This window comes from Helianthus annuus, chromosome 1 (assembly GCF_002127325.2).
Source record: "Helianthus annuus cultivar XRQ/B chromosome 1, HanXRQr2.0-SUNRISE, whole genome shotgun sequence".
Classification (NCBI taxonomy): domain Eukaryota; kingdom Viridiplantae; phylum Streptophyta; class Magnoliopsida; order Asterales; family Asteraceae; genus Helianthus; species Helianthus annuus.
Genome location: NC_035433.2, coordinates 33,522,162 through 33,532,541, shown reverse-complemented (window position 1 = coordinate 33,532,541; position 10,380 = coordinate 33,522,162).

The window sequence follows — 10,380 nt, the reverse complement described above, 5'->3', positions numbered from 1 at the left end:
TACGGATGTTGATGTGACGACAATTTTTTTTTGGGATGCAACAACTATATGTAACATGTGTAACCTTGACGTTGTAACACATGTAACACCTATATGTAACATGTGTAAGATGGCTATACATGTGTTACATTTGTTGCCCCATAGTGTAACATGTGTTACATATGTCAGTCCCTTTGGTGTCAATTTAAACTTAGTAAAATTACATATGTAACAACATTACGTCATCCAAAATGTCATATCAATGAACAAACAAGTAATATATGTAACTATAAGTATATGAGACTAGCGTAACGAATTAAAGGGACAAACGATACACTTCATGTTACATATGTACCTAGAGTTGTTATTAACAATGTTATTAGTAGATACAAAAACTGCATTAATGTATATTTTTTACATTGAACCCAGCATATTGGTCATAAGTCTTATACATGGCAAGAAGTTCTTCCGGTGTGACGTATGATTTAACATTAATAGGATGATATTGCTCGTTGACATTCGGTGCCCACAATTTAGTGCCATTAGAAGACTCGCAAAGATGGTAATGTGGAGTATGTTCTAGATCATCTGTGGACATAGGGATGGATGTTAGTATAAGTTTACGTGCGTTATGAACGTTGTAATACGTTTAGCACCCTAGGGTAACAAAAAAAGATCACACATGACACTTGTCGCCATGTTACACATGTTAATTGTGTGTGCACATGTAACATCTTCTCTACAACGTGTGTAACATCCTTAAAAGTTGTGTTCCTACTATGCTTTATATTTTTTAAGTACTTATAGGTAAACATGTTTTTTAAGATACAACATGTAACATGTGTTACACCGAAATGTTACACAAGTGTTTCCAGTTTACACATGTTACGTCTTGTGTAACTCTGCTTTATATTTTGTAAGTGTTTCCAGTTTCCAGTTTAAACATGTTTTAAAGATACAACCTGTAACATGTAAGTATTTATAGGTAAACATGTTTTAAAGATGCAACCGTATCACCTTACAAGTTATATGTTTTGCTGACAAACGCCATGTCACACATGTTACACACTATAGAGTGAAAGAACAGTATTGAACGCTGCTACACATTTCCCATTCTGTCATAACATGTGTAACCTTTTTGGGGGTTTCGATGTTGTAGGTTTATACAGACTTAAATATATACAAATGATCCAAAAATGATCATACATGTGCTACCCTCTAGTGTAACATAAGTTACAAACATGTCTTACATATGTGCAGCCCCGATTTTTGGTAACAAAGGGGTTGAACATATGTAACACATGTTTGTAACATATGTTACACTAGAGGGTAACTTCTGTACAACGTCAAATGTACCCACCACCTGCCCTTCATCGACTTCTTGTTCCCCTTCTTCATCGGTTTCTCCATCTTCCTGCCAAGATCCCTTCTCGTTTGGCTGCAACTGCTATGGTCAAGTCATAATAACACAAGTTACAGTCCAGTATTTTTAATTTACTAATTAAAAAACAATAGTAGTAACATCACTAACACTAGTTACCTTCTACCCAATTATGCCCTGAACTTGAAGACTCCCCAAATTTTGAGTTTTTATCTGCATCATTTCACACATAAAAAAAACTAAGCAAAACCACCCAAAAAAAGGTTACATATGTAAACAGTTACCATACACTTCAAACAACTACTATCCGGTAGAACCAACTCCCTCGCTGCAAGCACTAAACAAACATGTAACATATGTTAGCACAACCTTTCGTATTTGTTTGACGTCGTATAGCTTTTGTTTTTGTTTTCTAGACTGGACAGTTGTACTCCCCACAACAATTGTTTTAGATGTGTTACCCTTAAGTGTAACACACGTTACAAACATGTGTTACATATGTGTAGCTCCTTTTTGTGTCCAAGAAAGGGCTGGTTTTAACATAGGTAACACGTGTAACATTATTACAACATATGTAGCTAATTATGCTAGCAAGACATTTCAACTAACAACCCATTTAAAATAAATTTCAACCCATTTAAAATTACATTTCAACTTGTAAGCTAAGAACAACTGATAATATCAAAAAAAATAAAAATGATTTTAATACAAAAATAAAAACCTGTAAACTACATAAACATTTACCCATTAGTAGACCATTTTGTGCACACAAAAACATATTAACAACAGCCTTAACAAAAAAAGGTTACTAAGTAAAACCTCTAGTGTAACACACGTTACAAACATGTGTTACATATGTGTAGCTCCTTTTGTGTCCAAGAAAGGGCTGATTTTAACATAAGTAACATGTGTAACATTGTTACAACATATGTAGCAGCAAAAAGAACTACTTTTTATATATAAAATGAACGAGATCATTACTACATAAACATGATTTTAATACAAAAAACAAAAACCTGTAACTACTAAACATTTACCATTAGTAGACCACTTTGAGCACACAAAAACATATTAACAACAACCTTAACAAAAAAAATCAAGGTAAATTAGTTCAAACCTGCTTCTCTCTCACACACTTGTGTGTGTGTTCTTGGTGTTCGAGAACACGATGAAGATTGTTGTCTCTCTATCTAAAATCAAGGTAAATTAGGTTCAAACATGTTTCTCTCTCACATACTTGTGCGTGTGTTCTTGGTGTTCGAGATGAACACGATGAAGATTGTTGTTCCTCTCTCTAAATCTGCTTCTCTCTCATGTTCATCTTCAAATCTGCTTCTCTCTCATGTTCATCTTCAAATCTGCTTCTGCACTTGCTTCTTGTTTTCTTCCATTTTCCAGTGACTTTTACCGGATGATAACAACTGAAATGTTGCTCTCATATCTAGGGATTTCGATTCACCGTCGCACCTTGTTTTTATCTTGTTTCGCGATTCACCGTAGCACCTTTTTCTTCTTCTCCGGCGAGACTTCTTCTTCTCCGGCGAATGGATGATGATGATGATGATGATGATGATGATGATGGTGGTGACTTCTTCTTCTCCGGCGAGACTTCTTCTTCTCCGGCGAGACTTCTCTCTTAAATCTCTCTCTCTGCCTCCTGAACTCTCACACACACACTTGTATGTGTTCTTGGTGTTTATTTTGAAACATGGAGAGAGAGAGAGAATGGATGATGATGATGATGATGGTGAATTTACAGAAGAAGAAGAATGAAGAGAGAGAATGAGATATTTTGAATTCTCAAAAAGAAGAAAGAAGAAAGAGAGAGAATGATGATGGTGACAATTAAAGAAGAGAGAGAAAGAGATATTTTAATATATGGTTTGTACTTACTTTGACTTCTTTTAGACAAATGTAATCATATCATATGTAATTTTACCCATATGCCCTTGAACTAACTTTATTGACTTTATCATGTATTTAATTTAATTCAAAAAGGTTTCAAATTTTATGAGCCATTGGATGATCTTGATCAATGGTCACAGATTGGGTTTCCTAGGTTTTCTTAGTACAAATAAGTTTTCTATACATCCATGCCCTCTATATATATATATATATAGGGAGCCGCTAGAATGAGAACCACCTCGAGTTGTAAGAACCGCGAGAACTACACCCCACGGAGCGCCGTTCGCCATGATTTTTTTTACAAGTAGATGTGTATATTATAAACACAGCCGTAAAAAATCATGGCGAACGGCGCTCCGTGGGGTGTAGTTTTTTACACCACAAGTTTGGTGAAAAAAAAAGAAAAAAGAAAAAAAAATTAAAAAACACCAAACTTGTGGTGTAAAAAACTACACCCCACGGAGCGCCGTTCGCCATGATTTTTTACGGCTGTGTTTATAATACACACATCTACTTGTAAAAAAAATCATGGCGAACGGCACTCCGTGGGGTGTAGTTCTCGCGGTTCTTACAACTCGGGGTGGTTCTCATTCTAGCAGCCCCCTATATATATATATATATATATATATATATATATATATATATATATATATATATATATATATATATATATATATATATATATATATTAGTCTAAGTACCAGTGTAATACACGGGTGGCTAAACAACAAAAAATTTATACTTTAATACGTAAATACTTTATTACAGGTTCGTTCGAATATTACGATAAATAATATCTTATAAAAATTAGTTAACGATTACATTTCTTAATAGATTTTAAGAAATATGAATAATTTGTTAGGATTATAGTGTGTCATGAGTTGTCGATTTTAATCGTACATCCCTAATACTAAGAACCAAAATAGATATATTTTATTTTGATTATAACTAAGAACCATGTAGCAATGATTTGAAACAGAGAAATACACCAAATTATTTGATGTGGACAAAGCTGCTAATTGTCATCATCGTTAACTTGATACACAGTACGTTCGCCATTATGAATTATCACCATCTCCTCCAAAACGTTTAAGTTTTGCTGAGTTAATTGTTGATCATCAAACGTATACAGTTCAATGAGTTCACGCGGGTTGAACATAATAATATGTTTTCGAGGTATAGATTCAAAGAACGTTATACGTTTATGATGATCGTAACAAAATTCTACAAAGGAAATAAATATATTGAATTATAACGCTATCATGACTCATACCTAAACCTTACGTTGCAACCACCAGGACAACACATCATTTGTTCAAAGTCTTATAATACCCACATGAACCAAGCTCAAAGCTTTTATTCTCGGATTAAATGCGCCTAAGTCCTTATTACTATAACTCCGCACCATAAATCAACGAAGCCTACACCAATGACCAATCACCACCATAAATCATCACATTTCATGTTGTTCCCTCCATTTAGAATCCTTAGAAAAATAAATACCCAGTTTACATGCTTGTATACCTTGCCTTTCAAACCTAGTAGGATAGCAAGATGAACTACAGGTTTTCCAAGCGTTTAAGCCCTTGATCGAGTGATCCCTTTATCCGCGACCATAATGTTTAACGGCCATCATAGCCTAAAAAATCCAGTCAAAAGTAAGGATCTCACTTATCCACAATATTCTACAATATATAAAACGGAAGAAAATAATAATAAACATGGTAGTTATTCAAGGAGTGAAAACCCTACCCTTATCGAAGCAGCACCACACGAGTTGAGTGATAGTTGCCATATAAACATATGTGTGGAACAACTTAGTTCAATAATATAATTGCTTTGAATTTAGTTTAGCAATACTTGGAATTTAGTAAAGTTGGTCATTTTGACCCGTTTACTTAGAATGGCTCAAAGTCAACCAAAGTGATACATAATGCATAAAGCCCCATAAACTGTTATTATTAAAAAAAAAAAAAAACAAACAAACTTAAATAGTTTAACTTATCGAATCATATCTAACACATTAATAAGTACAAAAATAATTAACTATATTTAGCGAAGAGTACTTAATATCAACTAAACTTGAACTATTTCAACTCAAATAAAAATGTAATATATTTCCACCCGAACCCATTGTGATCAGTTATCCAACCTACCCATTCATCTAATTAAGTAAACGAACTTACATAGGCATAGTCACAGTCATATTTAGATGGCATAGACCCATTATCTTGATAACCATCAAAGTGGCAAATGGCCTTAAATTTCTTCTCATAATAAAATATACATATTAGCATGATATGTGTTTTTAAATATGATTGAAGATGAAGTATATTAGATGTAGTGAACTGGTCATGTTGTGTCATAGGTCAAAATTGTTATTGGTACGCGATCTATGTCCCGGAACATCTACAGGTGCATTTCTTATGGTTACGTTTCTTATGACGATTCAGTTGATGAGATGCGTTTAATTTAGCGCGTTTTGAGGGTTGTGATTCCGAGGGTTCACGTTCTTCCTCTTACTACTCTGATGATGGTGACATAACTTTAATCGGGCCGGGCTTTGTTTTGGTTCGGGCTGAAGAACTCGAGATCTCATTCGTCAACTCGGTTTCTGATTTCTCTAGGGTGGATGAAGCGGGTTGGAATGCATCGATGCCAAACTTGCATTGCTTCTCAAATATCATCTGGGGGTATCTCCCTTATTCTTCTATTCTCATCTGTAGATTCTTTTGAATCTGCATAAAAGATGGATGTTCATGTAGTAATGTTTGACTAGACATATTGGTCAAATGCCCAAAAAAAATTGATGTATGCTATTTTTGCTTAAACTTCTTGAAACATACTATAAATAGATTACGTTGGAAATATTCGAGTAAAATGCCATTTGGGTCGCTGAGGTTTAGCCGGTTTTGCGACTTTCGTCCAAAGGTTTTGTTAGTGCATACATCTGTCGACTTCGTCTTGTATCGAGTCTTGTTCTAGATAGGTTAGATCAGGGCACGTTGTTCGAGAAAATAGGTTGTTTAAGGTTGAGAATTATGTGATTTCGCTTGGGAAGTAATTCTGCTTGAAATGACCTTGGTCACTTTCAAGCGGAATCACCACACTTGTTATTTCGCTTGAACTGCTGTTGGTGTGTTTCAAGCGGAATCTGTTTAGTATATATAGGAGTTGGAGCGAAATCATTGTAACTTTTCTGATTTTCATACCGAAGTGCTGCCGGTGTGATTTCTGCTTGTAATCATTATTATATCAATCAACAAAGTGTTTTAAAGTGAAGAACAAGCTGTTTCTAAGTCAGTTTCTTGTTTTCCGCACCTGAAACTGATCAAAACTCCCCTGAACGACTCGTTCGAGTCAAATACTCGATCCTACAATTGGTATCAGAGCTCAGGAGGAGGAGTTCTGCAGAATTCAACTGGATTTCATTGTGTTTTCTGACTTCTACATCTTCTTTTAGCATTCGGACAAAATTTAACGGTCAAAATCGGCTCCATTTCTCACAGATTGTGTAAAATTACAAATTAACAAAGCCTTGAAAGAATCGGATTAAAATTCACAGTAAAAATGGCAGAAATGATCCTTCGAGGTGATTCCGCTTGAACGTACATTTGGGATTCTGCTTGAGAGTGTCTTATTTCGCTTGAACGATTCAAGCGAATCAGGGTTTTAGTTTCAAAAGAGATATTCCGCTCGAAAGGATTCAAGCAAAATCAGTGATTTCGCTTCAAACCAACTCAGTCAGATTTCGCTTGAAGTGTATTGGTGATTCCGCTCCAAACTGCATATTCCGCTTGAAAAGGTTGTTTGGTATTTCGCTTGAAAGATCAGTTTGGTATTCCGCTTGAACTTAAATCGGGTTATTTCGCTTGAAAAGAATTGTTTTTGAAAAACGTGATATCGAATCATGAGTGAAGAATTTTACAACGCATTTGCCACATCCCCGACTACTCCGACTTCCATTGCTCAGAACATGAATCTGGAAAACGAGACCGGAACGTTACAAAAGCCCCCGAAACTAATGAGCATAGAAGAATATTACGGATGGAAAGACAGATTTGAAAACTGGGTTCAGGCTAACCATCTGAGATCATGGGAGTGTATTTTGAAAAAGTATGTGTTGCCACGTACTGATTTGCAAGTTGAGAAAACAATTTCTGAATTTATGACCAAGAACATGATATGTACAAAGCCGAAAAGATGATGATCAGTCTTTTTCAGCAAGCCATCAAAGAAGACATCTTTGTGTTGCTACAACATGACAAGACTTCAAAATCAATTTGGGATTCTCTTAGAGTCAAGTTTGAGGGTAGTGAGAATATGATTAAAAACAAGAAAGCATTGCTTAAGAAAGAATTTGATCTATTCAGCAGTCTGCCCGGAGAAGATACAAAGAAGCTAATTGAACGATATTGCCACTTAGTGCGATCTATGTCTATGTTGAGCATAACCAAAGATCGAGAAGAATGGGTAGACAAGTTGGCTGATGCTTTACCGCAAAAAGAGTGGGGTACTTACTTGATGATTCTGAAGAACACTGGATTATATGATGGGTTGACGATTTCTCAGTTCATTGAGAAGATTGAAGGTCAAGATCTGGAACAACAAAAGATTGCGAGGATGAACAATCCAAGTGGTCAACAAGATGTGAAAATGTACTACAAAGGTAGTGTTCTAGAGGTTGAAAGAAGTCCGAAAATACAAACTGTTTTTAGTGCTGGAGACTCTTCTGAAACTGTTGATCAAAGTCCTAAAAACAGCAGTGGTTTCTCTTCATACCCAAGTGTCAATCCAAAGAGCTCAACTTCAAGTTTCAGTTCTCAAAGTTCTAAAAGTGGAAATGGTTATGTGATACAATGCAACATTTCTTTGAATCTTCCTGATGGTCAAAGTTTCTCTGAAGAAGTTGCAAAAGATCACATGGCATTACATGGTTCCGTGCTACTATCTTATGAAGGTTTGGTTGCAGGGCGGATCGGGAATCCTATGCTAACGAAGGAGGATTATGATCAGATAGATGCTGAAGAAATGGAACTAATAGACATTAAATGGTGTCTAGCTAGTGTCCTAAGAAGAGCAGAAAAGTTCAAACTGATTACTGGAAGAAATGACTTTCTTGATGCACATGTTTCAACTTTGGGTTTTGATAAATCTAAAGTTACTTGTTTTCGATGTAGGGAGAAAGGTCATTTCAAGAAGGAATGCAAGAATAGAGAAGCAAGTGAAGCTAAGAATCCGTTTGGAAAAGATGATTACTACCGGAAAGCTATATATCAACAAGTTGGTCAGCAACAACAACAAGAACCACAGGTAGCTCATGGTAGAAAAGTGATAGAGGATTCAAAGAGAGCATGTTTAGGAAATCAAGAAAATTTCAGCTGGGAAAAATATATCTCATCCAACAACAAAGCTTGCCTAATCAATCAAGATGATGAAAGATTACCTGAAGGCTTTAGCTGGGATATGTTTACGGATGAAAAGGGAGAGTTTAAAGCTTTCATTGCTAAGATTGTGAAAGAACCAGATATGTTTACCAAGTGGATGAAATCTATTGGTGAGAGTGTGAAGAGTGAAGAAGAAAAGTCTGTTACATCAGAAGAAAGCTCACAGATTTCAGATGAAAGTTCAGAAAGAGAAGCTGTTTTTTATCAAACACCATCTATTTCTGGTTCTTCGGATGATATTTCTGACAAATCAGTAGAGTTTGATCAATCTCCAACTGATGGCAGTAGTGACGATGAAGAAGAAAGACATATTAATGTTGCAAAATCTCATCTCTCTCCTGAAAGTTTTCATTTTTATTTTGCAGATCGCTTAGAGAAGCTGAAGGAGAGACGAGCAGCAAAAGAACAAAATCAAAAGAAGACAGAAAGTGTTGCTCAACAAGATGAGATGGTTCAAAATGAAGAAGTTAAAAGTGTTGCTGAGGAAGTTGGTGAAGCAGAAAAAGTAACTGAAGCTGAAAAGGCTGTTGAATCTGAAAAGATTATCGAAGTAGAAAAGATTGTTGAAGTCATCAAGCCTTGTTCAAAATGTTTAGAACCATGCAAAGAATGTGCAGCTAAAGATGAAAAGCTAGCTGAGTATGAAAAGATGAAGGAACAATTACTGTTCAATCTTAATTATGTGAAGGAGTCTTATGACGTATTGAACAGAACAGTAACTGGTCTTCAAAAGACAAATTCTGAACGAGAAAAAGCTTTGACGATGATGAATGCAACGATGATGACAAAGCAGAAAGCTATTAACTTCTACATCGAAGAAAGTGCAAAGTGGAAGCAAGAGTTGGAGACTGAGAAAATTGAGAATGAGAGAATCAGACGCTTATTGCAAAGTTATTCCAGTTCTGATTATCTTATTGATCGAAATTGTCCGACTGTTGCAAGTATGGAAGCTTTTCAAGATGACAAGCCTAAGATGAAGGATACTGGTAAGAAACCGACTGTTAGCTATAACAAGTGTCCGCCTCCGATCTGGGAAAGTTATTCTCCCAGAAAACCAAATGAGGAGCAAGTCGAAAAGGCAGTTAATATAAAGTTAAAAACTGACACAACTGATGAATTACCAGAAAACATTGACGTCACTTTCACATCGTCTGACACTGATCATGAGTCTGAGTTAATAAAAAAGGTGGTCGATCAGGTGTTGGATACTGATGAGGAATCTGAGTCAAAGTCTGAATCTGGAGGGTCAAGTTCGTCAGTCAATAGTTCAAAACCGATGTTAAACGGGCTTATAGTAAAGAGTTTTTGTTATCAAAATCGAATTTGGATGATGAAACATTTGAAGTTGCATACACTTTGAATGATTCTGACAAATTATATTCTGACAAAGAGTTTCCAATAAGAAGTGTTAAATTTGAAATGATCAAAAAGGTTTTCAAAATGACAGAAATTAATATTTCAGAAATAAAAGATTTAAATCTTACTGGAAAACCTAAAAATTACACTTCAAGAGTTCAACAACGATTAAACAAGAAAAAAGGTTACAATTCTGGTTCTGGTTTTCAAAAGAAACCAAACCATAATGGTAATTTCAAAAAGAAAGGACTTGGTTTTATTCCACCAGAAAATTATAAAAATGAGAAAAATTCTAAAACAAAAACAGAATTT